The 7,188-nt window shown below is 34.0% G+C and overlaps 1 non-coding gene across 1 annotated transcript; it reads left to right on the top strand.

The window, feature by feature from the left end:
- The first annotated feature begins 1,797 nt into the window (after positions 1 to 1,797).
- Positions 1,798 to 1,904, top strand: LOC145128080 (small nucleolar RNA R71). Its single transcript, XR_013716682.1, has one exon. It is a non-coding gene; the product is annotated as a small nucleolar RNA R71 (small nucleolar RNA).
- The last annotated feature ends 5,284 nt before the right edge of the window (positions 1,905 to 7,188 follow it).

Genomic DNA, 7,188 nt, shown 5'->3' with positions numbered 1-7,188 from the left:
TGACTCTTCTGCCTCTTTTATTGCTTCATTGTACTCACTTTCTTCTAACAACTTCTCCAACTCTTGAATATCCAGTTCGGAATCAAAATTACCTTCCTCAAGCACCATAAATCCCTCAGTCTCTTTTTCTTTCCACCCCTCTAGCTCTTTTTCAAGTAATTCGTCTAGCACATCGACATAAAACGATGTGTCGTCACTTATCCTTGAATGTCGGAGTGCCCGAGTAACTCCAAAAGTAACCGCTTCTTCTCCAACTCGGAGAGTAAGTTTGGACTCTCTTATATCGACTAAAGCTCGGGCGGTACTCAAGAAGGGCCTTCCAAGGATGATTGGAACTTCTTCATCTTCTTCCATATCCAATATGATGAAATCTGCTGGAAAAACAAACTTGTCAACTTTTACTAACAAGTCTTCACATATACCCCTTGCAAAGGTCATAGTCTTGTTGGATAAATGGATGACCATTCGGACCGGTCTTGGCTCGGGAAGATCGAGCTTCTTGAAAAACGAGTAAGGCATCAAGTTAACACTTGCTCCCGCGTCGGCTAGAGCATGACTTGTTGCTAGATTCCCGAATTGGCATGGTAAGGTTATGCTCCCCGGGTCACCCATTTTTTTTTGGTAACATGTTTAGCATTGCAGCAGAACAGGTTTCGTTCAGTACTACTTTGGATAAACCCTCCATTTTATTACAATTAGTTAAGAGGTCCTTGAGAAACTTTGCATATTTTGGCATTTCAATTAGAGCCTCAAGGAAGGGAATGTTTATTTCAAGAAACTTTATATGGTCTAAATACCTCCCATATTCTTTAGCATGCTTCTCTTGAATTGCTCTACTTGGTAATGGCAATGGTGGGCGGTAGGGCTTTACGTGTTCCGAAGTTTTCTTTTCAGCTTCCTGCCATGATGTGGCATCTGGACCACGTCGTGGTGATTGTCCAGAATTGTTTCCTTGACATTCCTCTCGAATTTCTTGCTTCACCTCCGACTTGTTACTGTCTACGGGAGTCAAATGAGTAATAATTTTTCCACTCCTAGTGGTGATGGCTTGGATGTGAGCTCCTCTCGGGTTTTGTTCGGTATTTCCCAGAAGTCCTCCCGGTGATCTTTCATTCAATTGCATAGCTAGTTTCCCAAGTTATTTTTCTATATTGAGGATCGAAGCTTGTTGATTTCTAAATAATGCTTGCTGGTTTTTCATCATCTCTTGTTGTTCCTTCATCATAGTTTGTTGCTCTTTCATCATTATTTGTTGTTCCTTAATTGCTGCTTTAGTTCCCTCATGCCTCTTTTCAGAAACGGATGCAAATCGTGTGAGCATTGATTCGAAGTCAAATTTCTTTTTCCTCCTTGGCCTTTTTATGCTCATTATAAGGTATCCATTTTTTCTTGGGTTTTCTCCAATCTTCATCAAAATGATCACCGCTCGAGTAGCAAGCTTGAACCTTCCGGTTCCCATTCTCATCAAGGTCACAATCTCTAGTCAAATGTGGACCATTATAGTTTTCACACCCAACACGAATAGCATGGATTGTTTGATCCATCTTAGTCATCCTCCTATCCATGTTGTGCAACATTGCCATAACCGCCGACATGTCTTCCGAAGCTGCATTAGCTGAACCCCTCGATACATCATTCCTTGGATTATGGTATTCTCTAGAGTGCTTAGAGAATTCTTCAATGAGTTCATTAACTTCTGTCGGATTTTTCTTTGTTAAGGGGCCTTGAGAGTCAAGGAGTTGTCTAGTGGTGACGTTCACCCCATCATAAAAGATCGACACTTCTTGTTGCACATTGAGGTCATTTTGTGGGCAATTCCTTATCAAGCCTTTGTAGCGCTCCCATGCTCCGTACAACGACTGCCCCATTGGTTGTTCAAAATTGGCGATGGCCTTTTTGAGCTTAGCCACCTTGGATGGTAGGCAAAACTGTTCCAAAAACAATTCACGCATTTTTTCCCATGTCGTTACCGTGCCTGGTGGAAGTGCCTTTAGCCAATCCTTCGCGGCTCCCTTAAAAGTGAAAGGGAGCATCCTCAACAACACCATTTCTCTAGGTACATTTAGAATGTTAAAGTAGTCGGCAATGTCGTTGACTTCATCTAGATGCTTATATGCGTCTTCATGATCCTTTCCGGCGAAAGGAGTCTCCTTTAGTGTTGTACGGATGTGCACCTTAAGTTCAAATGTAGCAGTGGCGGGTATCGTGGATTGCCTAAGCCCCAGACCGGTGTCGTCTCGAATTCTCTTTTTGTACGCCTCCATCGAGAGATCGGCAATGTTGGCCATGGTGTTATCGGATTCTTCTTCGTGATCACTTTCTTCAAAATCGGTAACACTTTCCTCTTTCTCGGTCTCATACTCGGTGTCTTCTTTTGTGTTGCTGGATTCCCCCACTTTCTTTCCCTTCTTTTTAACAAAAACCGATTTAAGACTCTTGAAAGGTGACTTCTTCGGAGGATCTTCTTCGGTCTTGTCCTTGTTCTTATGAAACGATGATTCCGGGTTTTCCAGTGGTAGGATCAAGGATGAATTTGATCCACGGGTCATAAACAATCTGCAAATGAATAAAGGAAACGCGTAAAAAGAACAAAAATGAAAAATAAAATCCTACTGTTACGATGTCACGGCGTGGTACAAATTACCACGACGTGGTGAGTCAAAAAGAGGAAAAATCTAAATTAAATTAAAACAAATAAATAGCAAATAATCCTAAAATAAAGATAGCAGATAAAAGTAACTAAAATGGAACATTTCCCCGGCAACGGCGCCCAAAAACTTGATGTGTATTTAATGTGCTTATATTTTTATTCAAGTTTTAAATTTATAAAAGCTATTTCATTCACTAGACTATTAAACACACTAGGCAGTGTACCTAATCGTGCAATAATATAGCTATGGTAAGAACGAGTGTCGAACTCAAGGAACGGTGTTTTAACTAACTTTATTCTACTATTAACTAGATACTAATGAAATTAGAAAAGGTTCTGGTATCCTAGTTTTGCAAGACTAGATACTTCAATTATCAAACTAACTAATTATCACTTAATTCGGCTAACATTAACTTAAGCAAATTAACAAGTATGAATTAACCAAGGTAAGTAAGATACTTTCGTTTAGCTTTGGATTTATTTGTTATTATGGTTGATTTATGGAAGTGGAATAGATTTAGTTTCTTTAGTTACCGATCCCTAATATGACCAAGTTAGTATTCACTAACTTAATCCTTTAGCAAACTAGTTTATTTATTCGGTGATCAAGCGGACAAACTTACAAGCTTACTAGTGTATGGTTCGGAATGATTAGACTTATAATTAATTGACCAATTTAGTTTATTGATTCAATTTAATACATGATTTTTCTTCATATATTAGCTCCTATACCTTTTTACCCACTTTTCTACTTAACCCTAGGTTTTATTCAAAACTCTAGTCCTGCAACTTTGCAAATCACAAGATCATAAGATTCAAATTTAACTAAGATAGATGGTCATACTAGCCTAATCAAATTCAGCAATAAGTAGAGAAAATAGTTATCAAAAGTACTTGAGGTTCTTTAATAAGCTAAATCAACAATAACCAAATATCCAAATCCAAACCATAAATAAACCACATAAACTTAATTCATCCTAGGATAAACGAAAGTCATGAGTATTTAGCTCATGATTTCAGCGAACAGAAGCACAAAAACGAAATTCAAGGTATTTGATGTGACAACCATCAAAATTCGAGCCGGATCTAGATTTCACTAAACTTAGTTGCACGAATAGGCACGAAACATACTAGACTTAGTAACTAGAAGTTAAGTTATAACCTACTAGAAACTTGGAAACAAGTAGAATCGAAGGATAGTGTACTTGGATTTCACATTGGTATGTGAATTCTACAACTACTTAACTGCAGTGACTACCCATATTCGGTTCACTCTTTGACTCGAACACCTTTTCATTAATCATATACACACATCATTCACTTGACCTATAAGTAGAAATTAGGTCAAAGTCTCATAGAAACTTAAGTCAAAGTTGAAGACTAGGACTAGTACACTTGATTCCTCAATTTCGCTTGAATCTCGGAATCACTACATAGAATGTCAATAAACCGGTAAAAATAAATTACAAACATTATTTATAACTTGAATAAGAGTTATGAAACTCTAAAATAGTTTGAAGTCTCAAAATTTAATTAATTTTGATATCTAAAGACTTACAAACTCCTCAAAACCCTGAAAAGCCCTAAAAACTCAAATTTATAAATTTTAACACCCAAAATTCCACAAAATTGTTATGAACCACATAATATAAATTTAATATAACTAAATTAAGGAAAATGCAATCAAGGAAAATAAAAATTAAGTCATTGACATTTACCCTTAATTTATAAGACAAAATACAAGCGAACCTTGTAAACACTAAAGATGATTTTTATAAAAACTAAAGATGATTTTTATAAAAATGATTAGGAGGCCATATTTATTCAAAGTAAAGCTTTGAAAGCCTCCTAAAACCCTCTCTAATCCCTTTTAAACTCGGCCTCCACCTCCCAAGAAAGCTCTTCCCAAATCACTCAATCAAGTTATTCACTCCCACACTCTTCTCTCATGTCTCTCATTTCTTTCTCACACTCTTACACACATTTTCTCTCTTTCTCCCCCTAAGAACCACGAAATTTCTCCAGAAAATAAGTCCAAGAACACTCAAGATACTCAAATCTTCATCATCTAGTGGTGTTTATTAAGGTTTAACACGATTTTCCTTCATCTTCCTTCAAGTTTTACATGTTTTCTTGCACTTTCTCCTTCTTCTACTTCTTCATCTTCTTCAAACTTGTTTTACTTTTGTTAAAATGGTTTTTAGAACATCATGGATGTATTTTAACACCATGCATGTATGTTAAACAAGGTTTCATGTTCATAATCTTATTGCAAAAATCGATTTTAAGGATCAAAACATCTAACTCATTTTCAAGAGTTCTTGAAAATAAGATTTTTGTATTTTAATACATGTATGTAAATTATGATTTTTAAATATATTTGATCTCTGGAAACATGACCATAACATGCATGGATCATGATATCTTTAAAATATTTCAAAAGATTTACTCAAAGAAATGATGAAAACTCACTTTTCTAACCAATCATCATCCATGCAATCTGCCAGATTTCTTTACCTGACTTTAAACTGACATACCTCACTCATTTCGTAACTAAAATTCGAGATTCTTTTTCTGAAATATGATATTATGAGTTAGCTTTCAAACCCATCTGACCTCACTGGAAAATTCCAATATTTCGATTTTTAACAATTTTTATAAAATTGTTGCTCAATCAGCGCCTTTTTGTGAATACTAGTTTTGTATTGCATGTTCAAAGGTCTTATTCCTCACTAAACATCTAGGAAAATTTAATTTGAGCACTTAACATCATGTATTAAGAGGTACAAAAATATCTTGATTCAAAAGTCTTTGGAACATGTTACAAAAATTCTCAAAGTAACATCAATAATCTTTACCAAAATCACAAGAATCAAGTTTTCTCTATAATTGTTGAGCCTTTAGGCATGTTTTTCGACATAAAAAATAAGAAAACATTTTTTTTATTGTTATTAAGTTGTTTGAAGATGCATTCTGGAAATTTTCAGCTCAATATATACATATTTTCTTTATTTTTACCTGAAAATAATAAGAAAATAGAGTGTTAAAGCATATAAAATACTTACACTTGTAAATAAATTCTGGAAATATTTGTGGATGACCCATTAAGTAAATAAACCTCTCTCATGAAGTTTCATCGATTTTTGTTACTGTTTCGCATGGTTTTTAATTTTCTTTTTATTTAGCTCCAATAAATCATAAAACCACTTTAGGGAATGTGAAAATATTATTTCTTATTTTTCGCAGCTTGTACCTTATATTTAAGACTCAGAAAAATATTTTGGGAATTTTTCAAAATGTATATCTATTTTCCCATGATTTTTGTGTTTATAATGGACTAAAAACAGGAAAAATAGTTTTACTCATCCAAACTTCATGAAAATTTACCAGAAACTCTTATAATGTATTAGGATGATAGATAAATATTTTGATGATGTTTCTCTTCTGTATGCTATTTTTCTTCTATTTTCCCAAGATTTAATACACTTAAATCTACAAAAAGCATAAAATTGGGCTAAACAGTTTAGAAATCCATTTTTATATTTTTCCCAGCTTAATAATGTTTAATAACAGTATTACAAGACGTTTGGGCAATTTTGGAAACAGTTTTCTATTTATTTCAATTTGTGATAGAATAAATGAACAAAAATTATAAAATCGGGTTAAACAGCTTAGAAATCCATTTTTATATTTTTACCAGCTTAATAATGTTTAATAAGAGTATTACAAGAAGTTTGGGCAATTTTGGGAACTGTTTTCTATTTATTTCAATTTTTATTAGAATAAATGCACGAAAATCATAAAATTGGGTTAAACAGTTTAGAAATCCATTTTTATATTTTTTTCAGCTTAAGTATGTCTAATGGCAGTATCATAAAAAGTTTGGGAATTTTTAACATTTGGATGCTATTTTTCACGAATTTATATTGTTATGAAGGCTTAAAATTTTGGAAAAATAGTTAATCATATCAAAAACTCAAAGGAAAATTATGGAAGACCTCTATTGTATTTAGAATGAAAATGCAAAGTTTGACAATTTTTGGAAACTGTTTGATAATATTTTGACAATTTAAATGTGTTGAAATACCCTCAATTAATATTACAAAAATCTGGATATTAATATCCAAAATTGTCTTAATGACATGAGTTATAAAATTTTAGTGTGTTATACATTCTAAAATTTAGTGTGTTACACTAAGTAGAACAAGAGGGCAAGAGCCGATTTTAGTGTGTTATACATTCTCTCCAAGTTTACTCCATAGCATTTGGTGTTGTGTGAAGCATTTGAGGCATCACACTTGGGGTGCTAGGCTCACAAGGTTTCAAGGAATCAAAATAACCAACAAGGTATGTTATTCTATCTTACATTTAAGTTTAAATGTTCCCCATGTATGCTAGATAGGATTATGAACCTTGGAAATCATCTTGCATGAATTTTAGACAAACATAGATCCAAGGTTTATTAGGGTTGCATGTACACTTAGGAAGTGTTAGAATGCTTAAAATCCTTCAGTGGTATCAGAGCCTCGGCTTGTTTG

Source organism: Lactuca virosa, chromosome 7 (assembly GCF_052849685.1).
Source record: "Lactuca virosa cultivar CGN04683 chromosome 7, Lactuca_virosa_CGN04683_v6, whole genome shotgun sequence".
Taxonomy (NCBI): Eukaryota; Viridiplantae; Streptophyta; class Magnoliopsida; order Asterales; family Asteraceae; genus Lactuca; species Lactuca virosa.
This window is presented reverse-complemented; position numbering and strand designations above follow the sequence as displayed.